We start from the raw sequence: 12,055 nt of genomic DNA, 5'->3' as shown, positions 1-12,055 counted from the left end.
TTTCTGCTTTCTGCACATGGCTAGCCAGTTTTCCCAACACCATTTATTAAACAGGGAATCCTTTCCCCATTGCTTGTTTTTGTGAGGTTTGTCAAAGATCAGATTGTTGTAGTTGTGTGGCATTGCCTCCATGGCCTGTTCTGTTCCATTGGTTTATATATCTCTTTTGGTACCAGTACCATGCTGTTTTGATTACTGTAGCCTTGTAGTATATTTGAAGTCAGGTAGCGTGATGCCTCCAGCTTTGTTCTTTTTGCTTAGAATTGACTTGGCTATGTGGCTTTCTTTTGGTTCCATATGAAGTTTAAGGTGTTTTTTTCCAGTTCTGTGAAGAAGGTCATTGGTAGCTTGCTGGGGATAGCATTGAATCTATAAATTACTTTGAGCAGGATGGCCATTTTCATGATATTGATTCTTCCTAACCATGAGCATGGAATGTTTCTCCATCTGTTTGTGCCTTCTTTTAATTCATTGAGCAGTGGTTTGTAGTTCTCCTTGAGGAGGTCCTTTACATCCTTTGTTAGTTATATTCCTAGGTATTTTATTCTCTTTGTGGCAATTGTGATTGGCAGTTCGTTCTTGATTTGGCTCTCTTTAAGTCTGTTTTTGGTGTATAGGAATGCTTGTGATTTTTGCACATTGATTTTGTATCCTGAGACTTTGCTGAAGTTGCTTACCAGTTTAAGGAGACTTTGGGCTAAGCTGATAGGGTCTTCTAAATATACAATCATGTCATCTGCAAATAGAGACAATTTGACTTTCTCCTTTCCTGAGTGAATAAACTTTATTTCTTTTCCTTGCCTGATTGCTCTGGCTAGAACTTCCAATATTATATTGAATAGGAGTGATGAGAGACGGCATCCTTGTCTAGTGCCAGATTTCAAAGGAAATGCTTCCAGTTTTGCCCATTCAGTATGATATTGGCTGTGGGTTTTTCGTACATAGCTTTTATTATTTTGAGATACGTTCTGTCGATACCTAGTTTATTGAGAGTTTTTAGCATAGAGTGCTGTTGAATTTTGTTGAAGGCCTTCTCTGCATCTATTGAGATAATCATGTGGTTTTTGTTTTTGGCTCTGTTTATGTGGTGAATTATGTTTATAGACTTGCATATGTTGAAGCAGCCTTGCATCCCTGGGATGAAGCCTACTTAATCATGATGGATAAGCTTTTTGCTGTGCTGTTGCAATCAGTTTGTAGGTATTGTATTGAAGATTTTTGCATCTATGTTCACCGTAGATATTGGCATAAAGTTTTCTTTTCTTGTTGAGTCTCTGCCGGGTTTTGGTATCAGGATAATGTTGGTCTCATAAAATGATTTTGGGAGGATTCCCTTTGTTTGGATTGTTTGGAATAGTTTCAGAAGGGTAGTACCAGCTTCTCTTTACATGTCCGGTATAATTAAACTGTGAACCCATCTGGATCTGGGCTTTTTTGGTTGGTAAGCTATGAATTGCTACTTCAACTTCAGCTCTTGTTATTTGTCTATTCAGGGTTTTGACTCCTTCCTGGTTTAGGCTTGGGAGAGTGTAAGTGTCCAGGAATTCATCCATTTCTTCCAGGTTTACTGGTTTATGTGTGTAGAGTTGTTTGTAGTAATCTCTGACGGTGGTTTGTATTTCTGTGGAATCTGTGGTGATATCCCCTTTATCGTTTTTCATTGCATCTATTTGATTATTCTCTCTTTTCTTTTTTATTGATCTGGCTAGTGGTCTATTTTGTTGATGTTTTCAAAAAACCAGCTCTTGGATTTATAGATTTTTTGAAGTTTTTTTGTGTCTCTATCTCCTTCAGTTCTGCTCTGATCTTATTTCTTGTCTTCTGCTAGCTTTCGAGGTTTTTTGATCTTGCTCTTCTAGCTCTTTCAATTTTGATGATAAGGTGTCGATTTTAGATCTTTTCTTGCTTCTCATATGGGCATTTATTGCTATAAATTTTCCTCTAGACACTGTTTTAAATGTGTCCCAGAGATTTTGGTATGTTGCGTCTTTGTTCTCGTTGATTTCAAAGAACATCTCTATTTCTGCCTTCATTTCATTGTCTACATTCAAGAGCCAGTTGTTCAGTTTCCATGAAGTTGTGCAGTTCTGAGTTAGTTTCTGAGTTCTGAGCTCTAATTTGATTGTACTGTGGCCTGAGAGACTGTTTGTTGTGATTTCCATTCTTTTGCATTTGCTGAGGAGTGATTTACTTCCAATTATGTGGTCAATTTTAGAGTAGGTGTGATGTGGTGCTGAGAAGAATGTATATTCTGTGGATTTGGGGTGGAGAGTTCTGTAAATGTCTATTAGGTTTGCTTGGTCCAGGTCTGAGTTCAAATCCTGGATATCTTTGTTAGTTTTCTGTCTCATTGATCTGTCTAACCTTGACAGTGGAGTGTTAAAGTCTCCCACTATTATTGTGTGGGAGTCCAAGTCTCTTTTTAGGTCATTAAGAACTTGCTTTATGTATCTGGGTACTCCTGTATTGGGTGCATATATATTTAGGATCATTAGCTCTTCTTGTTGCATTGATCCTTTTACCATGATGTAACGTCCTTCTTTGTCTCTTTTGATTTTGTTGGTTTAAAGTCTATTTTATCAGAGACTAGGATTGCAACTCCTGCTTTTTTTTTTCTCTCCATTTGCTTGGTATATCTTCCTCCATCCCTTTATTTTGAGCCTATGTGTATCCTTGCATGTGAGATGGGTTTTCTCGATAAAGTACACTGATGGGTTTTGGCTTTTTATCCTATTTGCCTGTCTGTGTCTTTTGATTGGGGCATTTAGCCCATTTACATTTAAGGTTAATATCATTATGTGTGAATTTGGTTCTGCCATTTTGATGCTAGCTGGTTGTTTTGCCGATTAGTTGATGCAGTTTCTTCATTGTGTCGATGCTCTTTATCATTTGGTAGATTTTTTGATTGGCTGGTCCTGGTTGTTCCTTTCTATGTTTAGTACTTCTTTCAGGAGCTGGTATAAAGCAGGCCCGGTGGTGATGAAATCTCTGAGCAATTGCTTGTTCATAAAGGATTTTATTTCTCCTTCACTTATGAAGCTTAGTTTGGCTGTATATGAAATTCTAGGTTGAAAGTTCTTTTCTTTAAGGGTGTTGAATATTGGCCCCCACTTTCTTCCAGCTTGTAGGCTTTCTGCTGAGAGACCTGTTGTGAGTCTGATGGGCTTCCCCTTGTGGGTAACCTGCCCTTTTTCTCTGGCTGCCCTTAGCATTTTTTCTTTCATTTCAACCCTGGTTTAATGTTTAATTAACCCTGGTTAATCTGATGATTATGTGCCTTGGGGTTGCTCTTCTTGAGGAATATCTTTGTGGTGTTCTCTGTATTTCATGGACTTGAATGTTGGCCTGCCTTGCTAGGTTGGGGAAGCTCTCCTGGATAATATCCTGTAGAGTGTTTTCCAGCTTGGATTCATTCTCTCCATCACATTCAGATACACCTATTAAATGCAGATTAGGTCGTTTCACATAATCCCATATTTCTTGGAGGCTTTGTTCATTTCTTTTCACTCTTTTTTCTATAGTCTTGCATTCTCATTTTATTTCATTGAGTTGATCTTCGGTCTCTGATATCCTTTCTTCTTCATGGTCTGTTCGGCTATTGAAACTTGCGTATGCTTCACAAAGTTCTTGTGTGGTGTTTTTCAGCTCCATCAATTCATTTATATTCCTCTCTAAGCTGTTTATTCTCATTAGCATTTTCTCAAACCTTTTTTCAAGGTTCTTAGTTTCTTTGCATTGGTTAGAACATGGTCTTTTAGTTCTGTGAAGTTTGTTATTACCCACTTTCTAAAGCCTATTTCTGTCAATTCATCAGCCTTCTTTCCCTGCTGGTAAGGAGTTGTGATCCCTTGGAGGAGGAGAGGCTTTCTAATTTTGGGTATTTTCATCCTTTTTGTGCTAGTTTCTTTCCATCTTTGTGGATGTATCTACTTGTGGTCTTTGTGGTTGGTGACTTTCAGATGGGGTCTCTGAGTGGACGCCGTTTTTGTTGCTGATGAAGTTATTCTTTCTGTTTCTTAGTCTTCCTTCTAACAGTCAGGCCCCCCCTTCTATAGGACTGCAGGAGGTGTACTCCAGACCCTGCTTGCCCTGGGGATCACCTGAAGTGGCTGCAGAACAGTAAGGGTTGCTGCCAATTTCTTCTTCTGTTATGTTTGTCCCAGAAGGATTCCCACCAGATGTCAGCCTGAGCTCTACTTTATGAGGTATATCTTTGGTTATATGTGGGTTGGAGAGTTGCTTGAGGAGACAATCTGTCCCTTTTAGGAGCTCAAGTGCTGAGGTATGAGCTCTGTTATTCTGTTCGGAGCTGCTTGGCAGGTACGTTTAAGTCTGCTGCAGCAGAACTCATAACCACCTTTTTTTCCCAGGTGCTCTGTCCGGGGAAGGTGGGGCTTTGTTTATAAGTTCCTGTCATGCTGCTGCCTTTTTTCAGAGATGCCCTGACCAGTGAGGAGGTAGCCTAATCACAGTCTTTCAGCAGAGGCATTGCTAAGCTGCTGTGGGCTCTTCCCAGCTGCTGTGTGAACTCCCTTGCAGTTTTGTTTATAGAGGTATAGTTAGAACTGCCTCAGTAATGGCAGTCTGCCTCAGTAATGGTGGACTACCTCAGTTGGACTCCCTCAGCAATGGCAGATGCCTTTTTCCCCACAGAGCTGGACCATTCCGGGACCAGCTGTGCTTGCTGTGAAACTCTCAATCCAGAGGGTTTCAGATTGCTCGTCTCTGTGGGGGTGGGACCAGCCGAGCCAGATCACCTGGCTCCCTGTTTCAGCTCCCTTTTTTCAGTCGAACAGGTGACTCTGTTTCCCAGGTGTACTAGTCACCAGTTGAAACAGCACCTGGATTTGTGTGAGTTTTTGTGCAGAGTCCACTGCACCGGCTGAAACAGTGCACTGGAGACTCGTGGTGCTTTTCCACCAGGGACTCTCCTGGTCTGTGAGCAGTAAAAATTCGTTTGGAAATGCAGTGTTCACTCACCCTCTGGGAACTGCAATCCAGAGCTGTTCCTATTCGGCTATCTTGGATCCAACACTTGAAGGTTTTCAAGGCCTCTGGCCACACCTAGCATCCAGGAAGTGTTCATCTCAATGGCTTTGGCCATGGGATCTTCTAGGTCTTGTATGGTCTTGTGATATCTTCTCAAACACCTATTTACCTCCACCTTTATAAATCCTTCCTTCCTTTTACCAATTCAAATAGAACTGATTTCTTGATTCATGGTATCACCCTGGTATTTGTATATACCAGTATTTCTCGACCCTGTCACTATTGACACATGGGACTGGATAATTCTTGGTTGTGGGTTGCTGTCCTCTTTACTGTAGGATATTTATCAGCACCCGTAACCTCTTTCCACTAGATGCTAGCAACACCCTCCCAGCTGTGGCAACAAAAATGTCTTCAAATATTGCCAAATATTTCTTAGTGGCCAAAATAGCCCCAGTTGAGAAACACTGCTTGTATCATTTATAATGTTTGATTGTACTTATTTAATAAATATCCATATAGCACATATGTCAGACATTTTTCTAAAAGCAGCACTGCATATGTTAATAATAATAGTTATGAATTAGGTGCTGGTATCACATCCAGTTTACAGTTGAGGAAACTGAAGAACTGAAAGTTTGGAGCTAAGAAAATTTAGGCCTAAGAAGCTAAGTGATATCTCCAAGCTAATATATGGAGAAGGGATTTCTGCTCCAGTGGTTTGTTTCTAGAGTCCATGCTGCTAACCACTATGCTATGCTTAATCTCCAGTAAATAAATTTATTTCCACCCTGAATGTACAAAGCCCAGGACATGGGGATTGTGGGGATGGGGCTGAGAGTCTATAATTACCTGAAATAATCTTAAATTATTAATAAATTTAAATAATGTTATCAATAAAGCATGGGCCATGGGTGAGTGATATCAGCAAAATAAATCTCATGCGCAAGTAGATGGTAATTCCAGAGCATCAAGCACAGCGTAGATGTCCAATTACATGAAGAAGTGCCTTTCTACATTTCTACCTCTTTAGTAAGTTGTGTTTTATATCACACAGGGAAGGAAAAATTTCAAGTCCTATGTATTAACCCATTTCTAGATGAGAAAATAGATTTAGGGAGATTAGATCACTTCCCAAGGTCATAAGGTCAGGGAACAGCAGAAGCAGGTTCAGATTCAGTCTTTTAATATGCAGTCCAATGCTCTTTACTGTTTTCTGTGGTGTTTTTCTTTCTCTGGCAACCCTAATCTCACTATCAAAATAGTCATCCTCCTCATCTTCATCATCTATAATTATTATTTACTATAACTATTTTGGTTATTTATTAAAAGCTCACAGTGTGTGGCTTACTTTATCTTTTTTTCAGCCATCAAGGGCAAATCAAAGCTCAACATGTTAAACACATCTACGAATAATTCTGTTATCATCTATTCCATTCTTCAAATCATTCTTAGCTCTTACTAGATCACTAGGTGTTTTTTTTTTCACCATCGGACTTCTTGATGTTCTGCATAAATGATGTTTGACTTACTGACATGAAGAATAATCTATTCCTAACTATTACGACCTCAGATACAATTTAATATTATAGAAATGTTAGAATATTCCAAATGTTCAACTTACACTCCCATATTCCTTTATAGAATCATTCTTTCATCTTCCAGTTATCACTATGAAAGATGATAATTGTACAACTGCTGTTCTGACTCACGATTAGAGCAACCGGAAAGAATTTTAAATTATTAACAAATTTAAATATGTATAATGTTAGTAATAAAACAGGGTCAAAGCTGAATATCATCAAAATAAATCTTATATGCAGTAGCTGTTTTCATCTAAGTTTCATATGATTTGTGGAACACCTAGAGGATCCTGTTCTTCCTAAATGTCTACTTACTCAAGGGTTTTAATGTCTTAAGTCCTAGTATTAGTGAATGAATCCTTTTACTTACTATATTATTTTAAAAGTCAATATCCCTGGGAAGGAAGTGCTAATTAAAATTAATTCACACCTACATATTACAGCAGGGCATAGTAATATCTAGACACAGAGTAGAAAGACTTAGTAACTTAACGTTGCTATTTTGAACATATAACTTAGGCTCTCTTAGCTTGTATTTTTTCATCTGGAAAATAGAAATGATGAAATCAGTCTGCAGATTCCTATTGTGAGCATTAAATAATTAACACAAGTAAAAACACTTTTTAAAGAGTAATATTGCATTTTTTCACCCAGATTTTGTGTCATTCTTCTAACTAATAGCACAGGATGTAAGACTGATAAATGCCCAGGATGAAGACATTTAAAATAGAATATCTGGACTTCACATTTTAAGCCACCATAATCCCTGCATTTATTTCTTTTCAATGATGAGTGTTCAGGATTTGTGGATTATTTGAGAGAAAATTGAAGGCCAAACTGACTAAGCATGTTGCAGTCAAAGGATATCTCAAGCTCAGCTGCCTTCCCACAACTCTCTGTCATTTACCCATGACCCTTCCACACTTCTGACTCTCCCTTTTGCTAACGAGGTGACATTATTACTCTCCTGATCTGACCGTTTCAATCCAAAATGAAAGTTATATAACTACATTAACTTGGGGAAATGCCATTGAAGACCACCTACTACATGAGTAAAACCAATGCTTAATATCAACTGGCCTAAGCAAAAAGATTGGGGTCTATGCATTTGGAAACCAATATATGAATGTTCTGTTAGCTGTCAATCTAAATGTTAATAGTAGAAATAATTGGCTCATTGTATTCAGAATGGTCACCTGAATGAACATTGTGGTTGTCAAGAGTCTTAGAAGTTTCTGCCTGATCTCTTGCTCTCTAAAATTCCAATATTAGGGAATTCTTAGACTAACTAGGTATTATAAAGCACAAGTATTACCTCGTGGAGAGGATAGACCAAATAAAGGATGGTTCACCTAGCCTGAGAACATTCATCGCTTTCCTCTATCTACATTCATAGTCATTTACCACTATTGGCCACTCTGCTCTGCCAGGCACTTTTACAAACTTTGCCTATTAAATTTCCCAGCAAATACCAGTGAGAGAGTTAGGTATTCTCATTCTCTTTGCGTTACTGATAAAGCTACTGAATCTACACGGGCTAAGTGTATGTCAGTCAGGTGTGGAGCTGAGATTCACACTTTAGTATCCTTGCTTTAAGTACTTTATCCCTTGCACACACAATTGTGGAATGAATGAAGCTTAACACATCATGAGAAAGTCCTAACAATATTTTAAAACCCCAATACTCTGAAATGCTATAGTTTTTTATTTTGCACTATCTTGTTTTAATATCCGAACTATTGATGACCATCTGCCCTACTAGAATACTGTGTTGTGACATTTTCCTCGATTCCAAGAATTTTATCTTTTTGTTATGCTCATTCGCTCATTCATTTATTCATTTATTCATTCCTTTCTTATTTTGGCGTTCATGAATACAGAAATAAATGCAATGAATTTAGCCTAGTGATTCTCATTTCAACTCTTGTCAAATGAATGAAATGCAGCCGTCTTTGACTATTTTAGTTACTTCCCTAAATCCCTGGAGATAGAAAGTATCCTTTCATAGCTCTTCACTCACACATGTTTTTATTTTAGGATTTTTTTTTCCACATCAAGTTTGTATTTCCAACAAGTGATACTCAAGGTCTGGGAAATAACTTCTCACTTGATAGAAGCTTTTGTCACCTATTTCAAAGGCAAATCCATGTTTCACTTCCATCTAACTTTTGCTTTTACAGCCATAAACTTGTCTATACTCATTAGAATTATGGTTGCTGACATGGATAATCAGCCCAATATGTAAAGGAGATTTTCAGAATTTTCACAAGGCTACAGGAGTTCCCTGGGTGAAATTTGCCCAAGTTCATGTAGAATTCCTGTGCTTGCATGTAATTAGTTTCAAGCTTTTACTTTCTAAATCACTGACTCCTTGGAGGAGCGCATCCATACCTTGCCTTTTTGTTTGTTGTGTTTATTTTTAATATTCTCTGCCATTGCCTTTTATAAAATAATTTTTATCTTTATAGTGCTTTTTGATTTACAGAAAAGTGGCAAAGAAAATAGAGTTTTCATATACACATCACTGATCTTCTCCATCGTCAATATCTTACATTTTCATGGTACATTTGCCAAACCAAAAACTAAAAAACTGGACATTGGTACATTACTACTGCCAAAAGTTCAGACTCCAGTTTTCTATCCCAGTATCCTATCTGAGCTACCACACTGCATTTAGTTGTCATACCTCTATAGTTCTGTGACAGTCTTTTCTTGTTTTTCATGACTTTGACACTCTTAAAGATTATTGGCCAGATATTTCACATGATTGCCCTCAATCTGTATTTTTCTAATATTTTCTTCATAATTAGACTGGGGATATATGAGTTTGGGCAGAATATCACAGAAGTGAAAGCGCTACTCATATTATCTTATCAGAAGTACATGACATCCACATGACATGCTGGTGATGGCAGCCTTTATTAGTTGATTGACACAGTGCTTTTCAGGTTTCTCCATTGTACAGTGATTATTTTTTCTCTTTCCTTGTGCTATTCTTAGAAAACAATTACAAGATCTAGTACATTCTCAAGGGAGATGCAGAAAATCTAAACTCTTCCTTCCTGAGGATTGGAATTAGATTGATTCTGCAAGAATTGTTGAAGATTGCTTCATCACATTTATTCATTTATTTGACAATTCATTTATATCATTATGTAGTCATAAATTTATTTTAGGCATTAGGACATAATGCAACACTATGTTATTTATTTTGTTTAAATTGTTCCAGCTCTGACCATCAGGAGCTACCTTAGGTTCCACCACCACTTTTTATTTTATGTGCTAGCAGAAGTAAATTTGCTAATCAATGTCTACTTTGAGAATTAATACAGTTTAACACTGGATTAAGCAGTTGTAAGACAACACGAAAAAGTATAAAAAATAAAAATCATAAAATTAAAAGAAAAAAGCAATAATAAAATTAAAAGAAAAAAATTTGATTTACTGTCCGATCTCCGGTTCTTAGAGTGATTGTAACTGTGGTTGCTGACATGGGTAATAGGACTTTCTCTGGTTTACCCTTGGGTCTCTGGTACTTACAGTAGTTTCAAAGACCTGGTTGGTTTCTGTTGGGTCTCTGGTACTTACAGCAGTGTCTAACACACAGTAAATTGTCCATAACTATCTGTAAATTTATTGATTAGGAACACTATATCCTGTAAATTGCTTGATAAAATTATTTCTTACAACCATGTTATCTTTAGCTGTTGTTTCTTAGCTAACTTCTGTCACGCAAATGCATGTGCATGTGCATGTGTGCACACATAAGTAAATGTATACCCTAATGAGGCAGAAAGGCAGTGTTTACTTCTTACCACTCCTTTCTCTCTCTTCTCTGTCATACTATCACCAACTTCATAATTTTTAGTCTAGTCTTTTTCAGTCTTTCCTCATTTCACTCTGGCATGGGACTATTTAAAAATTGAGGTCAGTATCTTCTAGAAATATGTCAATTTGATTGTGGGGAAAATATGAATCATACCCCAATAGACAGAAAGTGGCCTTTATTTATTGTCAGAGTTGACAATAGAATATGCTTTTAAATACATAGACATTCTCATAAAGACGATGTTCTGCTATTTATTCTGTTTCTTTCATCATTTATCCAACAAAGATATGTTGGGTGATTACAGTGTGCTATGTGAATTCTGAATTCGTAGAAAAGGAACTCTGTCTTCCTCCCACAAGCAATTTATAGGAGTTGACCAAAAACGGTTGCTCCCAGATTAAGCTTATTGTGGTCACTAATTATACAAAAGTAAATTCCTTCAAAGGATGTTGAATGAGTTTTCAGTAACAGAGATAGAAACCTGTTTTCCAGGAGACACTGCGGGATCGTGTTTCATTTGCATTTCTCCTCTCTGCAAGCCGCCAATGAAACTCATTCTCTTTAATCCTTGTTTTATTTTATCAATAAAATTAGGAGTCTATTTTGAACTGTTTCAAAAGCCCCTTCCAACTAAAATATTCTCTCTTCTAAGTAGAACAGTCACTTTGATTCAATAGACATGGACTTAAATTCTGATCCCATTATTTTAGACAAATTGCCTAAATGTCTCTGAGACTCAGTTTCTTGACAGCAGCAGTTGATTTAATATAATGACTTCTTAAGTGTTTTTGAAATATAGAAAGTTTCTAATTAAAGTATGCCTTTCAATAAGTGTTGTTTCCCACCTTGTCTTTAGTCATCTCATGGTCAAAAAAAAATAAAAATAAAACCTCTGAATTCATGTTCCTGGTCTTAAATTCTGATCTCATCCTTAGATAAATTGGGATTTAATTTCCTCACCTGTAGAAATGGGGCTGATATGATTATCTTCTTATTTTTTTGATGACCGAATGAGGTAATATATAGAAAATAGATGATCCAATCCATGTTTATCTCGTTGTATTGCACTTTGCTTTATTGTGCTTCACAGATATTACGATTTTTACAAATTGCAGGTTTGTGGCAATCCTGTATTGAACAAGTCTATTGTACCATTTTTTTCAACAGCATATACTCACGTCATGTCTCTATATCACATTTTGATGATTCTCACAATATGTCAGGCTTTTTCATTTTTAATTGTCTCTGTTTTTGTAATCTGGAATCGGTGATCTTTGATGTTATAATTGTAGTTGCTTTGGGTCACCACGAACCACACCCACATAATACAGTGAACTTGATTGATAAATATTGTGTGTGTTCTGACTGTGCTATTGAGCAGCTACCCCCTCACCTCTGTCCCTCTCTTCAGACCTATTTCCTGAGATTTAGTAATATTAAAATTATGACATTAATAACCCTACAGGATCCTCTAGGTGTTCAAATAGAAGGAAGAGTTAAGTGTCTCTCCTCACATTTTAAATCAAATATAAAAATGATTAAGCTTAGTGAAAAAGCCATGTCAAAAGTGGACATAAGCTGAAAGCTGGCCCTTTTGTGCCAAACACTTAGCAAAGTTGTGAATACAAAAGAAAAGCTCTTGCAAAAAAATAAT

This window comes from Cebus imitator, unplaced genomic scaffold (assembly GCF_001604975.1).
Source record: "Cebus imitator isolate Cc_AM_T3 unplaced genomic scaffold, Cebus_imitator-1.0 Scaffold127, whole genome shotgun sequence".
Taxonomy (NCBI): Eukaryota; Metazoa; Chordata; class Mammalia; order Primates; family Cebidae; genus Cebus; species Cebus imitator.
This window is presented reverse-complemented; position numbering follows the sequence as displayed.